The sequence below is a fragment of the Bison bison genome, unplaced genomic scaffold, assembly GCF_000754665.1.
Source record: "Bison bison bison isolate TAMUID 2011002044 unplaced genomic scaffold, Bison_UMD1.0 scf7180017864181, whole genome shotgun sequence".
Lineage (NCBI taxonomy): Eukaryota > Metazoa > Chordata > Mammalia > Artiodactyla > Bovidae > Bison > Bison bison.
This window is the reverse complement of record NW_011494753.1, coordinates 2,077,069-2,097,274: the sequence shown is the minus strand read 5'-3', so window position 1 is coordinate 2,097,274 and position 20,206 is coordinate 2,077,069. Positions and strand designations below refer to the sequence as shown.

At 43.1% G+C, this 20,206-nt stretch overlaps 1 pseudogene; it reads right to left on the bottom strand.

The window, feature by feature from the left end:
* Window positions 1-4,390: 4,390 nt before the first annotated feature.
* LOC104991025 lies at window positions 4,391-5,420 on the bottom strand (annotated as a pseudogene).
* Between the last annotated feature and the right edge of the window lie 14,786 nt (window positions 5,421-20,206).

Here is a 20,206-nt window from a genome sequence, read left to right as displayed (position 1 = left end):
TCTGGGCTTAGACCCAGAGAAGATCAGAATTCACAATGACTCACGCACCCTTCTTTTCAGGGCAGCACGGTTGACAATGGCCAAGAACTAGAATTGCTGCTGGCCAAAATCTTGAGTTTCTCTGCCAGGTGAAGCCAAATAAAAAATATGGACACAGAGTTTGGAGGAAATAGAAAGTGGCTTTAATTCTCAGCTGGTGAAATGGGGAACGCAGTAGGCTCGTGCCTCAAGAACTGTGCCCCCCATGAGGAGTTTAGGGGCTCATATAAGAGGAGGGCTCGCAGTCAGTGATGAGGAACAAAGGCGACAGGATCTTGATTTCTTCCTCTTCCAAACTATATTAATGATATATAGTTTGATATGTATCAATTAGCATAGGTTATTAGCAAAGTCTTAATTTATCCCTCAATTCTAAGACTTTTTCTGGTAATCATAAATTTGTTTTCTAAGTTTGTGAGACTGTTTCAAAGATAGTCATAAACTGGCATCAATAACCCAGTAGTTGAGTCTGGCAATTCCGTGGCCTTCTTTCTGATGTGCAACTAGAAGGGGAAGGGTGTTGCAAGAGTAAACACCAGATAGGGGATGTATTTAGCACAGAGTCAAAGGAAAATAGGTGCAAAGTGTGGCTCCTGCAGAGTTAGGGGGCAGAAAAGCAAACTTAGTTACAGGCATGCAGAGTTAGAGCATTAAAGTAAAAAAACTAGGAACTTTCAGGCCTGCTCACTGTTTCTTCATCTTCTTTGTTCTTAAGAAATAAAAAAACTCATTCCTCCTTTTTTCCTTTTCACTGCAAGAAATTCAACCAAGAAATCCATTGACAGAAAAATGAGGACCGAGTGTTGTACCTCTATAGTGGAACACTACTCAGCCGTGAATCAGAACAGAATAACGCCATTGACAGCAGCGTGGATGGACAGAGTGATCACCTTACTCAGTAAAGGAAGTCAGAGAGAGAGACAAATATCACAGGGCATCACTGACAGTTGAATTCTTGAAATGAATGCAAATGTCGGATATTGCGTGATACAAACAGACTCACAAACTTAGAAAACAAATTTATGATTACCAAAAAAAAATCTTAGAATTGAGGGATAAATTAAGACTTTGCTAATAACCTATGCTAATTAATATATATCAAACTATATATCATTAATATAGTTGTTTGATACAATCAACTAATCCATTGAATAGTACAGGGCAGTCTATGGAACAGATTTTAATCATTTATATGAGAAAGAGAACCCCCAAAAGAACTGATAAACGTCTGTGTCTAAGTAAATCAAGTGCCCATACACCTGAAACAAAATGCAATATCAGAAATCAATTCTACTCCAAAGTAAAATAACAATGAATGCCCAGAAAAAGGAAAAAGGAAAGTGGAACGTGAAGAAATGCTGCCCCCTTGTGCTGTTTTTTGTGACAGCAACTATACAAGCTGCACGGATGGGCACTTTATATTCCCAAGGACCTGGGGCTGGAAGTAAACAACTGCTCTCTGGAAGTCCCCCAGGAGTGGTCACCAAAAAAGAATTCAAAACTGGGCAGATGTTCAGGGAGCCGCCTTCAGCAGGTACCTTTAACTCACATCCTTTAAGAAAAGTCACACGATGTCACCATCGCTAAATGTTAGAGAAATGCAAATCAAAACTACAAGAAGGAATCACCTCACACCAGTCAGAGCGGCCATTGTTAAGCACTCCACAAACGTTTAATGCTGCAGACTCTGTGGAGGAAGGGGAACCGTCCTCCTCTGCTGCTGGAAATACAAATTGGTGACAGCCACTCTGGAGGACAGTGTGCTGGTCATTTCCGATGTGCCCAGCTCTAAGCGGCAGTGAGCAGTAGCTGGAAGCAGGGTCTTAGCTTCCCAGACCGGGAGTCCTAACCACTGAACCACAGGAGCCAGCAGTCAGGGCTAAGGTCCCTTGTCTTGCCTGCCTGGTCAAGGATGAATTCAGGTGAGGAGGCAAAAAGTAAAGAGTAAAGTAAAAAGTTTATTGAGAAAAAAAAGTACATGTGGAAAGATCCACAGGTGAGCTCAGAGAGAGAGTCGTGCCTTTGGAAGTTTATATCCTTTATAAGAGGCCAGTTATCTGGGTCTTTGTCTTCCCTCAGGCCAATCATCTTGCTTTGTGATCTTTGTAACTCCTCCCCCCCCCCCACCGGTTAATTTGTCTCAGAACCCTCCCCTGGGGTGCACATACAAACCTTAGCCAAGATGTATCTTGAAGTGGGAGGCTTCTGGGAGGAGCATGACTCTTTATGGCCTGGAATTATCCTCTGACTTTTGACTCCAAGGAGCCTTTCTGCGCATCGCGAGTGTAGTGTTCTCCCTAATCCTTTACTCAATCAGGGCTTTGCCTCTCTTTGTCCTTGCCAAGATTATTCCCTTGAGATGTTTACTAGAGACAAAGACTGGCTACTTACTCTGTTTCTATTGTTACTTCAATTTCTGAGAGCAAACAGGGGGCTGGTTTTAAATTCCTCAACTGGACCCCACCTATGTTGCCTCAGGAAATGCAGAGCAGAGGCTGGCTGATTGTGAATTTCCAACCTGGAGCCCATCTATCTCCTACCTCACTGGTTTCTTGAACAGTGAAAATGAGAATGAAATTAGAATATTCCCGAATACCATACACAAGAATAAGCTCCAAATAAGATAAAGATCCCATTTTAGTATGGCTCAGTGGTAAAGAACCCGCCTGTCAATGCCACAGACTCGGGTTTGGATCCCTGGGTGGGGAAGATTCCATGGAGAACGGAATGGCAACCCACTCCGGTATTCTTGCCTGGGAAATCCCATGGACAGAGGACCCTGGTGGCCTATAGTCCATTGGGTCACAAAAGAATCAGACATGGCTTAGCAACAGATTTTCAAGATAAAGGTCTAAGTGTAAGGTTGGTCTCTTGAGACCCCATAAACTGTAGCCCGCTAGGCTCCTCTGTCCAGGGGATTTTTCAGGCAAGAATACTGGAGTGGGTAGCCATTCCCTTCTCCAGGGGATCTTCCTGATCCAGGGATGGAACCTGCATCGCCTGCATTGCAGGTAGATTCATTTACCAACTGAACCACCAGGGAAGCCCCATCTCTTGGAGGGGGCTGTTTGTAAAGACCTCAACCCAGGCATTGCTGGGAAGGGCTGGGTGGCTCGTCTAGGTCAGCCAATCTTCACCCCTCAGGGGCTCACAGTTGCAAAAATGGGCCTTGTTGTGCTGTCCAGGTGCAAGGAACAGAAAAGTGTAGTCTTGAGGGTCAGGATGGACCTGGGCCTGAAGCTCTGGCCTGATTTCTAATCATTTTTTCTGGCCCACGAGTGGGACAGAATTTCAAGGAGGCTTTCTCCTAAGGAGAGGGACCCAGGAGTCAGGAAGAAAAGGGGTAGTGGGTGGAGACAGGGGCCCAGGGTCCTGGTGCAGTGGAAGCCTCTGGAAGACCTGGTGGAGGGAGGCCACACAGAATGAAGCCCAGGGTCACCAACTTGTCCAGGAGCAGCTGTTAGTCCAAATCCTGCTCTGAGATGCTCAGAGCCAGCTCTGCCCAGGAAGAGGGCTGGGGGTGCTCTGCAACAAGGGCTCTGTGCGCGGTTCCTGTGTGCTGAGTCCTGCCCAGATGGGCCTCCTGCCCTGGGAGGGATGTGTGAACTGGCTCCCTGTCTTTGCAGCTGGCACAGAGCTGCTTAGGATGCAGATTAAAATCAGCTGAGGACAGAGGTCAGGAGCAAGGTCAAGGGTCCAAGCTCGCTATGCTCACCACATGACACGAGGTGTTGAGGCAAAGAATACAGCTGCATTCTGAGGGCCGGCTGACCAAGAGGATGGCCGATTAATGTTTCCAAATAACCATCTTCTCGGGGGCTGGATGCCAGGTTCTTTTATGAATTAGAGATAGAAGAGGTGAGGAAACAAACTGAAAAGGCTGTTAATCTTGCAAATATCTTGTAGAATGGCAAGTCTCAGGAAGGGAATGTGTTAATTTCTTCCTTCCTGCCATCCACAGGTGGACAGAGTTCTGAACAAAGGCACTTTAGTTTAACAGTCAGGCAGAGGGGCAGGATTCTCTGAGGCAGGCCATTATGTGTGACTACAGTAACAAAAGTAACAGAGAGCAAGTCACAGAGCACAGGCAAGACGGGTGAGTCCTGAAGATGTATGTGGATCAGAGCAGGGGCTGTGCTCCAGGAGGCTGGACTGTATGTGGCTGGTCACTGCCCCACTCCCAGGCACTTCTGCCCTGTGAAGTCCTCTGCCCTTTGTCAGATTCAAACCTTTCATCCGACATTCCATGCTCATCATTTCCCCCGCTTCCAAGGTGGGTAATTCATACACAGAAACCCAGGCAGAACCAAATATTCTTGGCCGGCTGTGTGTCACGTGGCACGTTTCTGGCTCAGATTCTGTACAGGAAGTTCCCATTGCTGTTGGAAAACTCTCATCCCCTCTGCACAACTCTGTCGCTGAAGATCTGGTCACTTGGGTCCCCTGCCTTCAGCTCTTCCAACCTCTGATCGCTGTCAGTTCCTCTCGCTCCCCCACAATTGCTGGTGGGTGACCTAGAGCAGCAGCAACAGGCACTAAACACTTCCCCTCCTCCAGGCCCTGGACTCCTTTATTCCTTTCCTTCTCTATCCTTGGTGTATCTACTGTGAGTGTTCAATTCAATGGCTTTCAAAGCTGTGCTGTGACCATGGCCTTTGGATGAGGCTTCATCCCCAGGCATCAGCAAACAGCCTGATGCAGACTGGCTTGCAGAAAGTAGTTCTGAGGAATCCAGGGCCTGGGAGCTCCTGGAATAAGTGGGCAAGTCCAGTTTCTTAAGGACTTTTTGATCCTGCTTCAGTTTCTGTTCCAATGTGGTTACTGGAAGGTGAACACGGAGAAAAAGAGAGTGAGCTGGGCTTTCTGGCGGAGAAAGCTTTATTATAGGAAGAGAGAAAGTAACTGGCTTTAGAGAGAAACCAGTGATCTCCCTTCACAGCCAACCCTTCTTATACCCTATCGATGGGAAATTGTGCCCCGAAGGGAGGGGGCCTTAGTTTATCTTTAGCCTGCAGCTGGGGGTCTTGTGATCACATAGTCAGAGGGGTCTCACAGGCGGATGGTCACGTAGTCTTGAGAAACTGGCACCAGCAGGGAAAAATGGGACACTGTCTTAAGGAAAAACAGGACGCTACCAGGGCAATGTGGCCACTGTGACTTCATCCCTTGTTCGCCAGGTCAGCGCAATGGACCATTTTTAAATAATATGCTCTGTGCCCCTTGTGGACCCTAACAGGTACAAATTTGCTTTCTAAAACCCTTCGGATCACATCAGTGCTGACATCAAAGACTTCAGCCAGTCTGGGAACTGACCAAGACTGCAAATTCCCTGTGTAAATACCCATGAAAAAAAGAAGCAGATTTGCCATTTGTGAAGACATCTCCTATCAGAACAGTTAACAGATTATGTAACACTAGAGATAAATTCATGAAAAGAAGGCTTGGAAAAACTGCAAATGCAGTCTCTGTCTTGCGCCACTAAATGACTACAGCCTATTCTTCTGTGCTGAGAGCAACACCCAACTACTCTTGGTCATTTCATTTCATATCAGCTGGATTCCTCTCACTGCATGACAGGTCCCAGTTAGATCCTGATGATGCAAGAAGACAGTCTTTCCCTTCAGAAAACATACAGTCCAGACATCCCTGACAGCGCAGTAAGGAAGACTGTGCCTCCAATGCAAGGAGCTGGAAGATCCAATGGAGGTGGAGTTTGATCCCTGGTTGGGGAACTAAGATCCTACCTACCCCACTATGCACCCCAGAACAAAACAAAACACAAAAAAGACTGCTGTGTGATTGAATGGTATAATGTGTAATAAGTACCCCGCTCAGGGCCTGTTCCTAAGTGGACATTCAAAAAAAAAGAAAATGCAATCTGGTGGTAGAGACAGATGTATTAACACCCAGCAACACTATGAGAAGGATCCCACCAAAGGATGCTGTGAGAAAACTGGGGAAGGAAAGGCAAGGACAGGCTGGTGCCACGCCTGCGTGGTGGCCCAGGAATTGCTTCAGGAAGTCCATGCTAGAGCTGGTCTGAAAGCTTAAGCAGTTGTAACAAGCTGGTACAGGGGAGGAGAGAAAGAGAGGATCAAAGGAACTGATGGTAGAGCAGGCAGCAGGTGAAATACAAGGAAGCACATCACCTTTGTTGGGAAGAGCACAATCTGTGTGACAGTGGGAGCTGGAGCAAGGCCAGGCCTCGCTTAGGCATTCTGGAGTTTATCTCAGAGCAACAGTGAACAAGGAAGAATTTCAAGCAGCAGAATGCCGTGAGCAAATTTTCATTTTGAAGCCCAAACCAGTGATAGTGAAACAGGAGCAGTCATTAATTAGATTCCTTGAACTATAATCTGTACATAAATGAGTAATAACCTATAACTTGCTTTCACTGACCAAGTGTGTTTTAATTGTTCCTGCAAACTGCATACCCTCCTGGCTTCACAGCCTAGAAAATATATCACACAACTCCTCTAACTGCCCCCTGTAGACAACACTTCTGACCAGGGGTCAGTGTAGTAATAGTTGATTAAATTGTTGTTCAGAATACGGGGTTAGTTTTGCCCAGCTCAAACCAGTTGAGACCATTGACCATTCAACTGGGCCTGCACAAGTGTCCAATAGGTGCTCTTTCATTGTCAAGGGCAAAAATCTCCATCTTGAGATCATGATAATGCAGCCCATCATTTTCGTAACGTGCATCCTGTGAAGAACCATGTAACTCAGATACTTCTGTGCACAGTTCCAATTACTTCACCTTTTTCTAACCTTCAATAACCTTTCCTGAAGCTTCAAACCACCCTGCTTCTCTTTTTGAATTTTATTTATTTGGCTGCACTGGGTCTTAGGTGTGGCACTTGAGATCTAGATCTCCAACCAGGAATTGCACCCGGGTCCTCTGCATTGGGAGCATGGATTCTTAGCCACTGGACCACCAGGAAGTCTCCCACACTGCTTCTTTACCCCATAAATATCCTAAGCGTCTCCTTCAAGGAGGCCAATTTGAGATTTGTTCTCCTGTCTCCTTGCTTGGCTGCCTGTACCCGTGTAACCCCTTTCTCTGCTGCAGACCTCAAGGTCTCAGCCCTGACTTGCTGTACAAACGAACATGATTCAGTTACCTGGTTCAGTAACAGTGGGGTATTTTTGTTCAAGACCAAAGATGGAAAGATCAGGCATCAGGCAAGAGGCTGTCAGTAATTCAGGCAGTCTGAACTGAGGCAGGGGCACTGGGAGCAGAAGAGAAAACAGACTTGAAAAATATTTTAGGAAGACCAAATGGTTGTACTTGGTAAGGAACTAAATACTGGGTTAAGAAATAGGCTGAGAGTCAGTATTTTTAGAGTGGGTGATTGGTGGGACTATTCAGGGATATAGCAAAAACAGGAGCAGAATGAAATTGTCAGAGAACAATGATGAATTCTATTTTGAACACGTTGAGTTTGAGGAGCTTGTGTGACAGCCAAACAGTGAAGTCTAGTGCACAGCTGACTATAGATTCAGAACAACAACAAGGCCCGGACAGGATAGATCTGGAAGTCGTAAGCCAACAGCAGGAATGATTGAAGCCACCTGGCATCAGGCAGGGAAATATCCAGAGTGAGATAAAATGACCCAGGACACAACTCTAAAAAATTGCAATACTTAAGGTACAGGAGGAAGAAGGGAAGCCCAGGGAGGAAACAGAAAACCAGTCCTGCCAATAGGTGAGTGGTCCCCTGGGTCAAGGGAGAATTTCAAGAATGCAGACAAGGTCAAATGCTGAGAAGTGTTAGGCAAGCTGAAGTGTTGACAGTCAGTTATGCCTAGCACTGAGGGATTCACTGATATATTTGTGAGCAGTTTTGTCATGATGAGACAAAAAGGAGAGCAGGCAGTCAGGCAGCCAGGAGGCAACAGAAGGAGGAGGAGGAAAAGGGAGTGTAGTGTAGCCTTGACAGCTGGGTTTTGTTTTGTGTGTGTGTGTTGTGTGTGTGTATAATCCAAATGTTTGACTTAAGCTTTGCTTGCCAAGGCCTGCATTTTGAAGATGGCTGTCTTCAATAAACACACTGCCAGCCACACAACTAGATAAAAAGCCGGGCTCCTCCCATCCCCACCCCCCACCTCCACACTGAGGCCCCTTTGTTTTAGAGATTATGGTTGACTTCAATGATTAACCACTTGGGCCACTTGCTTTTTCTCTTCCTGTGCCTTAAATTCCTGTTAAATTCACCAATAATGAGTGAGCCCTCAAAATCCTAGGCTCCACCCTCCAGTGCTCAACCCCAATAAAAGTAGAACTCCAGGCCCTTGTTCTCTCTACCCATGACTGTGTGGTGTGGCCTCAGGTTTGCCATGTAATTTCCAGGTCCTGTAAGTGTTAAACTTCCCCCACCCCCCTGCCAACATTTCTTGATAGTTATTGAAGGGCATCTTGTAATCTTAAGACCCACAAGGGCTGGTCCAGCCACAGCACTGGTTATTGATAGACTGAGCCTGACCCACAACACCAACAATATTAAATTGACAAATCGAGGTCCCTGAGGAATTATGTAGGGATTTGACCTAGAGCACCCAGAGGACTGGTCCTAGACAAGTGAAGGATGGCTGCTTCCCCAGTGATATGAACAGAGTACAAGACTGAGAGTAAGGAGGAAGCCAAGACACTTTAATAACTTTTTACCGAAAGGCCTGACTTTCTCTGAATAAAAAGATATTTACTGGTCCCCAAAGGGGAGGTGATAGATAAGAAGAAGGGTTGAAAAGGCTGGTATTCAATACATGAGAGAAAGCTGAGAAAGAGAGGTGTTACAGGCTTATAAAATCTTGGTCATCTCTATAAAATCCCCCTTATTCTAAGTCTCAACTCCAGAGTTTTTCTGATGAGAATGAAAAATGGAATATGACCTATGGAGGACTATTGAGCAATGTTTATCAAGATGACAAGGATCTTCCCTGTAGCTCAGATGGTAAAGAATCTGCCTGCAATGCAGGAGACCTGGGTTCGATCCCTGGGTCAGGAAGATCCCCTGGAGAAGGGAATGGCAATCCACTCCAGTATTCTTGCCCGGAGAATCCCATGGACAGAGGAGCCTGGCAGGCCACAGTCCATGGGGTCACAAAGAGTCGGACACGACTGAGCGATTAACACTATCGTGACAAAGCTTGGTTTTGGACTTCCCTGGTGGTCAGATGGTAAAGCATCTGTCTAGAATACGGGAGACCTGGGTTTGAGCCCTGGGTTGGGGAGATCCCCCGGAGAAGGAAATGGCAATCTACTCCAGTACTATTGCCTGAAAAATCCCGTGGACAAAGGGGCCTGGTAGGCTACAGTCAATGGGGTCACAAAGAGTCGGGCACGACTGAGCGACTTCACTCACTTCACTTCACTATCAAGATGCAAATACATTTACCTACTTCTGGCAGATATGTTGTAGACTGATGTGTACACAAAGTTATGTCCTGGAGCACTATTTGTTAAAGCAAATGAGTGGAAACAATTCAAGTGTCCCTTGTTAGCAAGGAAGTTAGAAATGAGCAATGAGGGGAGGCCTGGCTGAAAGGATGTAAATCCCCATGGACTGCAGCAAGCCGGCTTCCCTGTACTCCACTAGCTATCCGAGTTTGTTCAAACTCCTGTCCATTGAGTCAGTGATGCCATCCCACTGTTTCATCCTCTGCCACCCCCCTTCTCCTTCTGCCCTCAATCTTTCCCAGTATCAGTGTCTTTTCCAATGAATCAGCCTTCGTATCAGGTAGCCAAAGTATTGGATTTTCAGCTTCAGCATCAGTCCTTTCAATGAATATTCAGGGTTGATTTCTTTCAGGAAGCTTCACTAGAAGGATTTTGAGCATTCCCTTGCTAGCATGTGCAATGGGTGTAATTGTGTAGTAAACATTTTTTGACATTGCCCTTTTGGGATTGAAATGAAAACTGGCCTTTTCCAGTCCTGTGGCCACTATGAGTTTTCCAAATTTGCTGGCATATTGAGTGCAGCACTTTAACAGCATCATCTTTTAGGATTTGAAACAATTCAGCTGAAATTCCATCACCTCCACTAGCTTTGTTCTTAGTAATGCTTCCTCAGGCCAATTTGACTTCACACTCTAGGATATCTAGCTCTAGGTGAGTGATCACACCATCATAGTTATCCAGGTCATGACTTAGTTTGGAGTAATAAAATTCATACAGAAAAAAAAATGATTTAAAATAAGTAACAAGATGATGAAAACCAGGAGAGATCTTTCTGACTCAGATGAGAAATTCAGAGTAGTAAACAAAAAACAATGGGCAGAACTTCCCTGGTGGTTCAGTGGCTAAGACTCTGCACTCCCAATGCAGGGGACTCAAGACTGATCCCTGGTCAGAGAACTAGATCCCATATGTCGTGAATAACTAAAACCTCACAGCCAAATAAATAAATATTAAAAAAAAAAGCAATGGGTATATTTGTTCACATAAGTTTTTTTAAATATGGAAATAGTTGTATGAAAATTCAAACTTCTTTAAGAGTATATACCATTATAACATTTTAGACTGTAAAATATGTCTTGACCTTTCCTCTAATAAGAGGCTTTCTGTTAGTTGTTCAGTTGTGTCCAGCTAGCCCAGCAGGTTCTTCTGTTCATGGAATTCTCTAGGCAAGAATACTGGAGTGAGTAGCCATTCCCTTCTCCAAGGGATTTTCCCAACCCAGGAATGGAACCCAGATTTCCCACATTGTAGGCAAATTCCTTACTCTCTGAGCCACCAGGGAAGCCCAATAAGAGGCTATAGAACAATGCAAAAGGCTCCAGCTTGCTTTACTAGGAAATAGTTGGGGGAGTCATTAATTCACTGGATATTTGTTCCGTAGTGCTGGGCATTCTTTTAAGTGAGTGATGACCACTCAAAGGTCTTGCTCTCATGGAGCATATGTCCAAATGGTTAACAATAAAAGATGACAATGATGAAGCAACGTGAAGTCTGGAAAATTCATGGATGCTCAAATCCCTTTCATAAAATGGGGTAGTATTTGCATAAAACCTACACACACCTTCCTGTATACTTTAAATCATCTCTAAATTATTTATAATAACCTCAGACATGCAGATGACACCATCCTTATGGCAGAAAGCAAAGAGGAACCAAAGAGCCTCTTTTTAAAAAATTTATTTATTTTTTAATTGATGGATAATTGCTTTACAGAATTTTGTTGTTTTCTGTCAAACCTCAACATGAATCAGCCATAGGTATACATATATCCCCTCCCTTTTGAACCTCCCTCCCATCTCCCTCCCCACCCCACCTCTCTAGGTTGATACAGAGGCCCTGTTTGAGTTTCCTGAGCCATACAGCAAATTTCACTTGGCTATCTGTTTTACATATGATAATGTAAGTTTCCATGTTACACTTTCTATACATCTCACCGTCTCATCCCCTCTCCCCAAGTCCATAAGTATTTGCTATGTCTGTTTCTCTATTAAGTTCAGTTCAGTTCAGTCGCTCAGTCATGTCCAACTCTTTGTGACCCATGGACTGCAGCATGCCAGGCCTCCCTGTCCATCACCAACTCCCAGAGTTTACTCAAACTCATGTCCATTGAGTTGGTGATGCTATCCAACCATCTCATTCTCTGTCGTCCCCTTCTCCTGCCTTTAATCATTCCCAGCATCAGGGTCTTTTCAAATGAGTCAGTTCTTCCTTTCAAGAGGCCAAAGTATTGGAGTTTCAGCTTCAGCATCAGTCCTTCCAGTGAATATTCAGGACTCATTTCCTTTAGGATGGACTGGCTGGATCTCCTTGCAGTGCAAGGGACTCTCAAGAGTCTTCTCCAATACCACAGTTCAAAAACATCAATTCTGTGTAGGAACTGGTTTGTTCTCTGCTTATTATTTCTGAAGGAGAGTGTGACGGCAGGGATAAAAGTAGCTGCTATTTGATTTGATATAAAAACACACGTCTGGAGAGAAAACAGAAGGAGTTAAAGATTAGACAAAGACTTTAGGAAAAAAGTAGCCAGGAGGGCAACTCTTTCTCCTTTGAACCCATCCTACACACACACATACACACACACACACTCACACATACACTTGGGGCCTGAAAGATGGTGAAATGCCAGGAGGGAAGTGATGAACAGAGGAGCCAGCAGAGGCTGGGGCAGGGCACACTAAGTGTAGCAACTAGGTCACTTTTACAGATTGTCTGACGTGGCTTTAAGTACGGACCCTGACCACCACGTGAGCCCAGAGGCCATGTCTGTTGCCTTTTTAACCACTGTTTCTCTGACCACAGGCAACACTTAGCCCACTAGTAATCGAGCAAGAGGGTTTCCCTGGTGGCTCAGCATAAAGTATCTGCCTGCATGCAGGAGACACAGGAGCCTCAGGTTCCATCCCTGGGTCAGGAAGATCCCCCTGGAAGAGAGCATTGCAAGCCACTCCAGTATTCTTGCTTGGAGAATCCCATGGACAGAGGAACCTGGTAGGTACAGTCCATGGGGTTGCAGAGGACATGACTGAAGTGACTGAGCACACATGCAATTAAGCAAGAAGGATGCCCTTTGCATCTTAACCACTTAAAACGCTTGACATCATCCCAGGACACTTACATGTCTACTGAAGTCCATGACCCTGGTCACCAAGTTTAGTGAGGCTAGGGATGATGTGCAAAGGACATATTCAGAGCTGGGTTACTCAAACTCAATCCAGGGCAAGAAGTAGAGATGAACACTTTTTAAGATCGCAGATGGCTACTCACAGCCTGCTATTCTGTTGTTGTTCAGGCACTAAGTCATGTCCTACTCTTTGACACCCAATTGACTGCATCCTGCAAGGCTTCTCTGTCCTCCACTATCTCCCAGAGTTTGCTCAGTTTCATGTCCATTGAGTCAGTGATGCCATCCAACCATCTCATCCTCTGTCGTCCCCTTCTCCTCCTGCCCTCAATCTTTTCCAGCATCAGGATCTTTTCCAATGAGTCGGCTGTTCGCATCAGGTGGCCAAAGTATTGGAGTTTCAGCTTCAGCAACAGTCCTTCCAATAAATATTTAGGGTTGATTTCTTTTGATCATTTGTTTTGATCTCCTTGCTGTCCAAGGGACTCTCAAGAGTCTTCTCCAGCACCACAGTTCGAAAGCATCAAACCTTCTGCAAAAAGGCAGCCAAGAGATGACCCTCTTCTTTCCATCAGCACCAAGCATTTTGCTGAGATCCTGGAGATACCCACCTTGTCTCTTCAGCGGCCCGTGGTTGCCATCATTCCCAATCTAAGCTGTGAACTTGAGGCTTTCAGAGGTTGCAGAGTGGTCGGTGCTCCCTTGATCTGGTCCTGTGTGTGTCTATCATGTAGAAGTTCCCCAAAGTTTCTGGCATACTGAGGTCATTTTCCCTTTCTAAGTCCTCAGACTGGTTTTCTCTGCCTGTTTCCATACTTCTCTGGTTATTTCAATGAAACTTGGAAGGCACAGGCTTTACCCAGGTGGACTAAATTCCTTCTCTTGAAATTGGACTGTGCATTAAGTTTCCCCTTAAGGGAAATTCAGCTTTGCGTTGAGTTGTCACCTTAACTTCATCATGGTTTGTAAAATGTTTTTGAAGTTTCTGGAATTCGAGTGATGGTACAAACCCTTCCCCATCCATGGTCGTTTTAAGGTGAATGTGTGAGAAGCATACATTTATGAATATGTGGCCTCAGATTGCCATGTCTCCGTGTTTTCACCAGATTCAAGAGATTTCATTTACATTCCAGCTCTAAGTCGACAAAGTGGACAGGATATCTGTTCTGGGATAATTTCTGCTATTTTAGACATGACTTACAGATGCTTTCTGAAGAATTCTGACATTGATAGAAACCAATAAAACTTTTAAGTGAAAAGAAAGAAAAGACATTCTCTTGTGCAATGCCAACATGTACAACTGCCTGCTTTATTTTCTCCACTGCCGTGTGGACAGCAAACTAAAATTCATTCCCCTCTTTGTACCTCCTTCAACTCTTTCCTTTTTTTATTAGCACTTTGCATGAGAGAAAATGTGCAGAGTTAAGAAGGCATTTTAGGATCTTTCTCTATGCCAAATTTGCTTGCAAATTCTGCTTCTTCTGGAGAATAAAATGGAACACTCTTGACATTGCCAATATTCCTGACTGTAAGATCACTTAAGATATTACTTTCCCTCTTAGCAATCCCTAAAAGTTGTTCTCCTCTGTGATTTGAGACAGACCTTTGCCAATTTGCTCTCTCTCTTTTTCCCCACTTTTAATATATTTCCATGCCAAATACAAATGTCTGTGTGCAAATCATCCAGAAGTATTCATATCCTAAAGTAAAGCTCCTTTTCTTTTCCTGTGAGATTAAAGCTGAAAGTAAAGTTTAGGGACAAGAGCATGAAAACACCAAGCCCAAATAGACTGTTTTCATTTGTCTCTGCTCGCTTAGTATTACAGGGGGTGATTTTTTCAGTCTGCCCTGACCACACGGTGAAACTCCTTGCAGGCTGACATGCAGCAGGACATGCAAAGGAAGGACGTACGTTTTTTTGTTGTTTGCCGGTTTTCTTTTTTGACTTTTTATTTTACATTGGAGTATAGCTGATGAACAATGTGGTAATAGTTTCAGGTGGACAGAAAAGGGAATCAACAATACATATACATATCCATTCTCCCCTAAACTCTCCCATCCAGGCTCCCACATAACACTGAGCAGAGTTCCTTGTGCTTTACAGCAGGTCCTCATTGGTTGCGTGGGTGTGTGCTAAGTTGCTTCAGTCGTGTCCGACTCTTTGTGACCCTATGGACCATAACCCTCTGGGCTCCTTTGTCCATTGGATTCTCTAGGAAAGAATACTGGAGTGGGTTTCCATGCCCTCCTCTAGGGATCTTCCCAATCCAAGGATCCAACCTACGTCTCCTGCATCGCCTGCATTGGCAGGCAGATTCTTTACCACTGAGCCACCCGGGAAGCCCATCCTATAGTTTCCAAAATTATTCATTTGGGATTTATTTTAGGGAATGATTACTGGAAAAGGTCAGTTTTCATTCCAATCCCAAAGAAAGGCAATGCCAAAGAATGTTCAAACTACTGCACAATTGCACTTATCTCACACACTAGCAAAGTAAAGCTCAAAATTCTCCAAGCTAGGCTTCAAATGTACATGAACTGAGAACTTCCATATGTTCAAGCTGGATTTAAAAAGGCAGAGGAACCAGAGAGCAAATTGCCAACATCCACTGGATCACTGAAAAAGCAAGAGAATTCCAGAAAAACATCTATTTCTGCTTTATTATTGACTATGCCAACGCCTTTGATTATGTAGATCACAACAAACTGGGAAAATTCTTGAAGAGATGGGAATACCAGACCACCTGACCTGCCTCGTGAGAAACCTGTATGCAGGTCAAAAGCAACAGTTAGAACTGAACATGGAACAACAGACTGGTTCCAAATTGGGAAAGCAGTGTGTCAAGGCTGTATATTGTCACCCTACTTATTTAACTTATATGGAGAGTACATCATGAGAAATGCTGGGCTGGATGAAGCACAAGCCAGAAACAAGATTGCCAGGAGAAATATCAATAACCTCAGATATGCAGATGACACCACCCTTATGGCAGAAACTGAGGAGGAACTAAAGAGCCTTTTGATGAAAGGGAAAGAGGAGAGTGGAAAAAGTTGGCTTAAAAATCAACATTCAAAAAATGAAGATCATGGCATCCGGTTTCATTACTTCATGGCAAATAGATGGGGAAACAATGGTAACAGTGACCGATTTTATTTTCTGGGGCTCCAAAATCACTGCAGATGGTGACTGAAGCCATGAAATTAAAAGACATTTGCTTCTTGGAAGAAAAGCTATGACTAACCTAGATAGCATATTAAAAAGCAGAGACATTACTTTGCTGACAAAGGTCCGACTAGTCAAAACTTTGGTTTTTCCAGTACTCATGTGTGGATGTGAGAGTTGGACCATAAAGAAAGCTGAGCACTGAAGAATTGATGCTTTTGAACTGTGGTATTGGAGAAGACTCTTAAGAGTCCCTTGGACAGCAAGGAGATCCAACCAGTCAATCCTAAAGGAAATCAGTCCTGAATATCCATTGGAAAGACTGATATTGAAGCTGAAACTCCAATACTGTGGCCACCTGATGGGAAAAACTGACTCATTGGAAAAGACCCTGATGCTGGGAAAGATTGAAGGTGGGAGGAGAAGGGGACAACAGAGGATGAGATGGCTGGATGGCATCACTGACTCAATGGACGTGAGTTTGGGTAAACTCTGGGAGTTGGTGATGGACAGGGAGGCCTGTTGTGCTGCTTTCCATGGGGTCGCAAAGAGTCGGACACAACTGAGTGGCTGAATTGAACTGAACTGAACTGTTGTCAAGAGCTGACCTCAGCCAGGCACTGTGTTCATTGCATTATATCTGTGACCTCACTTGATCTTCACAACTCCCCTCCCACAAATAGGAACCATGATTATCCACTTTTTACAAATCTGACAAGTATGAGGCAGCTTAGCGGTGTGCTCACAGCCATACCACCAGTAAGTGATCACTCCCAATGTGTGCTCGTACCATTAAGCTTTTTGGTTTCTTAATGGTGAACTAATACATTTCTTTTAAAGTGCCTTAATTTGTCTCATCTCACTTTAACCTATTAAGCTTTCAGGATTTCATAATCCCTTTTATCTCTCATTTTTACAGTCCTTTAAATGTGTGTCTATTTGTCCATTAAATATTTTACATATTTTATTATTTACCCTTTAATAATTTAAATGCAGCATCATTTTTATGTCCTTTGATGTCTAAGTTTTCATTCCCAGCAATGAGCACTTTTCATGGCACAGAGAAAAGTTCAAATAAATATTTTTTGGATATTGAGTGAGCTTCTAGCATTCATATTTTTGTTTTGTTAATCTTCTTTATAAGTTTCCTTTTAATTATTTATCTTCTTTTAATTTTTATTATTCACCCTTTGGTAGTTTAACTTTGACACAATTAGTTCACTGTAAGTTCTGAGCAAGTGGTTTATCTCTTGTGATTGTTTTAATTTCTCCATAGACTGCTAATGTTTTAAGCTTTTAATATTAAAGTTCAAGGTCCTGATATAGCATTATTTTGCCCCCACCCCAATTTCCTTATATTTAACTTTTAAATTCTTAAGTTTTATTTTCCTTAAATTTTCAGTTTCTTTCTTTTCCTAAGTTACCATGCTGTCTCATCTTTTAATTTACTTATTTTTAATTAGTTCTATGAAAACACTTTTCTTTATGACATATGCCACAATATGTTTTTATTAATAATAACTCTAATATCAACTAACAGTTTTTACTGTATCAGAAACTGTAAATTGCCTTTCATAGTATCTCATTATTTACTCATTTTTTTGTTCTTATTGTTTATTCACTTCAATCATGTCCAACTCTTTGCAACCCCGTGGACTGTAGCCTGCCAGGCTCCTCTATCCATAGGATTTCTCAGGAAAGACTACTGGAGTGGGTTGCCATTTACTTCTCCAGGGGATCTTTCAGACCCAGGGATCAAACCTGCATCTCCTGCATTGGCAGGTGGACTTTTTTTTTTTTTTTTTAACCACTGAGCCATATGGGAAGCCCCTTTCTAAATGATATCTGTTCAAAATTTTGCCTATTTTTTTATGAGCCATTTTCTTTTTCAAATTCATTAGTTAAAATTATTTATATATTCTAGATAGTACACATTGTCCCATCACTTTATTAATGAGCCTTTTGTTAAACCAAATTCTTAATTTAATGTAGTAAAGTGTATCAGCCTTGTTCTCTGGAGTGTGCTTTGCATCTCTTGGGTAAGAATTCCTCTCATATGTCAAATTCATAACCATATTCGCTTATACTTTATTTTAAAAGTTTTATAGCTTTGTCTTCTACATATAAGACTTCATCTATTGAAGAACTAACTTTTGACTTTGTTTTCTATTATACACTTTATTTCTACTTCATCAATCTCTCTTTCTATGTGGTATAAACATTGATGATCCTAAACTAAACATAAGATAAAAATGAGCCTATACACAAATAAAAAAATTTCAAGTTCTGAAGTACTTTTGTTTAGAGGATATAAAAGGGCTTTCTTAATACATATACAAGTATAGATAATGACACCTCACTTAATTCTTCAGATGATGGAGAATTACCAAGATCTACCAAACCTTTTAGTGACCAGAACTGTATCTTAAAAATATAACTCTGGGACTTCCCTGGTGGTCCATGGTTAAGAGTCCATGATTCCAGTGCTCCCACTGCAGTGGGCATGGGTTCAATCCCTGGTCAGGGAACTAAGATCCCACACACTGTGCGGCAAGGCCAAAAAAATTAAATAAGTAAGTAATAAAAATGTAACTCTGGCTGAAGTAAGTGAGATCATGGAATTCTGAATGATGTCACTGACAACAGGCAATCAAGAAGAGAATTTAGCCAGGTCTTATTGGGTGTGATGTATGCCAGAGAATGGGCCAGTATTCAGTTTCAATGTAGTAGAGTATACACTTAGTGACTATTAATGGGGAAAGGAAGCTCAGTAAACTGAAGCCTGTGCTTTTGTATTTTGAAAAATGATTTTTTTTCAGTAGATGCCTACTTTTTTTTTTAATTTGAGTATTATTACTGTACAATGCTGTGTTAGTTTCTGGTGGAAAATAAAGTAAACTGGCTGTTTGTATACATATATCCCCTTCCTCTTGAGCCTCCTACCCAACATCCCCCATCCCACTAGGTCATGACCTTCTTGGTCATCACAGAGCACCAAGCTGACTTCCCTGTGTTAACAACAGCTTCCCACTAGCTGTCTGTTTTACACATGGTAGGGGCTGCTCTCTCAATTCATCCCTCCCTCTCCTTCCCCCACTGTGTCCACAAGTCCCTTCTCTGTGTCTGCGTCTCTATTCTTGCCCTGCAAATAGGTTTTTTGAAATTCTGAAAAGTAAAAGGAAGGAGAAGAAGGAAGAGGAGAGGCAGGAAGAAGAGGGAGCTGTAATTCTAGTGGTCCCATTAAAGTTAAACCTTGTACATACATTATAGTCAGTATGTGTTTTGCTTTCTCACTGTGGGAAGTTCCCGTTAGTGCTTAATGAAAGCACTGTAATAGCTGCAAAGAGAATATAATCAGCCTCAGAAAAAGATGCAGGGAAGCCAAGACACAATGAAAGTCTCACCATTAGATTGTTGGTGAGCAGACAGGGGAAGAGACGGTTCCACGGAAACAAGGACAAAAAACACAGCCCTGTTGAGCATCAGCCCACTCTCAGACCACATGAGCAAGAGGGAGAGTAACTGATCAACTACTACATACAGTCGAAGGAGAAACAGCAGCCCCAGCAGATACTGTCCTGTTCTCCAAGGTAAGCGGTGGTCAGTTTGGAAAGGAGGATGGAAATGAAGCAGTCCATGGAGCTGGAATAACATCCTTCTGGTAAGAAGGACAGCATTTTCCACAGGTAATACACACCCTCACAGGTAACACCTGGGGGATCCTGGACTATCTCATTATTTGAGTTTGGTTTTGAATTTCCAAAAACGTTGTTCACTCTTTAAGAAATAAGATGTAGAAACCAAGGTGGGCTCAATATGTGTCAGGTCTTACCAAGATTGGATTCTGAGCTAGATGGTGTAGCTTAGACATGTCATTGAGATCCAGGTCAGAATCACAAAACTGACAGACTTCTTCTAAAAGTGTACATATACATATATAGATATAGATGATATAGTTATAGATAGGGGCTTCCCAGGTGGCTCAGTAGTAAAGAATCTGCCTGCCAATCAGGAGACGCAGGTTCCATCCCTGGGTCGGGAAGATCCCCTGGAGAAGAAAATGACAACTCACTCCAGTATTCTTGCCTGGGAAGTCCCAAGGACAGAGGTGCCCTGGGGTCACAAAACGTCAGACAAGATTTAGCAACTAAATAGCAACAACATAGGTATACATGTGTAGATATAGCGTTCTCATTCTGTAGGTTAGTGTTTATGCACACAGAATTTGGTATCAGATAAATTTGAATTTAAAATCTAAATACTAACTGTTGGCAGGTTGTTTAATTGTATCAGAAAAGGAAGGGCATCATAGATGTATCTAATTTACAAGGTTGTTGAGGAGATTAAATGCACAGAAAGAGGCAGGAAATAGTTAAGATCTCAATTAATATTATCTGTGATTAATTTACCATTGTCTTTGAAT